Raw genomic sequence first — 2,042 nt, 5'->3', positions numbered from 1 at the left:
CAGAAATAGCATGAGTAATTAGCAAACCTCTAAGTCAACAGAAAGCACATCACTTAATTTATAACCACCAATCCAAACAAGTTGAGTTCCCTTGGGCCACACTAAAATGCCATTGTTACACATTCGCCAAATCTTTGTGAATGGGGTAGATGGAGCCATCATTGTACCATCCAAGACATTGATATCCAAAATGAACCAACTATCTTGCTTTGGCCTTGCATGCTTCAAAAGAGCACCTGTATTAAAAATATGTGGTGTGATCTTTGAATGCCTCTGCACCATAAAAGAAAAAAGGTATAAAAGAATTGAGTTCAAGTGAGGTTACAAATTCTTCAGCATTCTGATATGAACATCTTAGAGCCTGAGAAGATGTGGGATGGTCCATGTTGATATAATCAGTCTGATTACCAATTTCACCTATTGAAGATAAACTAAAATTAAAACTTTTTCGCACTAGCATATTAGTAAACTATGGTTAATTGCAAAATACAATTACAAATATATAAGAGTAAATATTTAATGAAACCACACCTCAGTTACAAGAGAACATTCTCCGCATTATAAACATATTTCCATGGAAAAGCCAACATCAATATTTCAAAATAGATACTATAACAGAAACATGATTATTTTCAGCAAATAACAATTACTAAGTGAATTTACATTACCTGCATCTAGAAATAGATGTACAAAAGTTATTATCTACTGTAATCGTCGTACATCAGTTACACGAGAACATTGTGCTGGATACACAGGTGCCGAAAACCACAATGGAAGTATTGAGCTATACTACATAAAGTACATTTCTTTCCAAACTTGGCTCTTGTGTTGATACACCAAAACCTGTTTATGAGTTACCAAGAAAACATACTCACCTGTTTATGAGTTTCCAAGAAAACATACAACAATCTATTACAAGACGCTCGAACCTTAACTCGATCATTCAAGAAATTGAGCGAAAATTGAAAGACACCCCTTAAATTATTAAGACATATTCAGCTAGATTTGGACTCTAATAACGAATCTGTAATCTCAGGTTCTTCCTAGAAATATCATTGTATAATTGAATGAAATAATTATCGAAACTCAACCTATACCACAATTTACACACAGTTTTGATCCTAAAAAGGGATTTCACTGGTAACCTAGCAAGAATCTGAATAACAATCTCCTAATTTAAAATCCAAAACTATATACAAATTATTTTAATAACAAATTAAAAAAAATTTAAAAATTTGGGTTGCGAAAAACAAGGTAAAGATTTCAACTTTGCTTACCAGAACAAAATTGGGGGTATGCGATAAAACTGAAATTGCCGGAATAATGAGAAAGTTGAAAATGATAATGAAATAAACTAGAAGACACATAGATGAATAGTGTAACACCCCGTTTTTCAAAGCGAGGGTATATTTTTATTTAAAGAGATTCATAAAAACAAAGGAATAAAGAAGAAAATACTTTTGGATAAACATTTAAGTCGTAACACAACGACAAATAAGTCAACAGAATTTACAAGCAGCGGAAAAGTTTCTCCAAATATAATTCCAAAGCATTTACACAAATACAAATGGTACATGGAACCCATTCAAATAAGATGTCAAACTGACAATATTAGTATCAATACAGTTTTCCAAATTAAAATACTCCAACCCAAAAAGAAGGACGTATAGTCCCTATACATCAACCTAATCTGATCATCCTACCAAAAAAAAACTATACACCCTGAGTGATCTCCACGCGCCCCGTGAGATCCTCCTCACGTAGCTCCAGTCAAGCATTCCCATCCGTAGGGTACGAACCAGTAGGATCGTCCTGGCTCTCATCTGAGGGCAAAGCCCAGATTTCCACAATAGTTGTAAAGGGTCACCAACCGAAATTAACAGATAACACATAACACATAACATTTAAGTTTTAAATGCACAAAATAACCTTTCAACTAAGCATGCACCTTAAAAGGGTTTCCATATGCCAAACATGCATAAACAAGGTTGAAAAATGAAGTTTTTAACAAAACAGCATTGTTGTATTCGAATACAGCATCT

General features: G+C 33.6%; 1 long non-coding RNA gene across 2 annotated transcripts; it reads right to left on the bottom strand.

Annotated features, from left to right (window-relative positions):
* Positions 1–20: 20 nt before the first annotated feature.
* On the bottom strand, positions 21–1,372 carry LOC101502946 (uncharacterized). Of its 2 annotated transcripts, XR_003470167.2 has the most exons (4): positions 1,278–1,372; positions 532–843; positions 326–417; positions 21–236 (listed from the first exon to the last, which is right to left on the bottom strand). It is a non-coding gene; the product is annotated as an uncharacterized lncRNA (long non-coding RNA). The 2 variants fall into 2 exon arrangements; XR_012162459.1 differs by having other exon boundaries at positions 326–843.
* Positions 1,373–2,042: the final 670 nt, after the last annotated feature.

Source organism: Cicer arietinum, chromosome 3 (assembly GCF_000331145.2).
Source record: "Cicer arietinum cultivar CDC Frontier isolate Library 1 chromosome 3, Cicar.CDCFrontier_v2.0, whole genome shotgun sequence".
NCBI classification, from domain to species: Eukaryota; Viridiplantae; Streptophyta; class Magnoliopsida; order Fabales; family Fabaceae; genus Cicer; species Cicer arietinum.
This window is presented reverse-complemented; position numbering and strand designations above follow the sequence as displayed.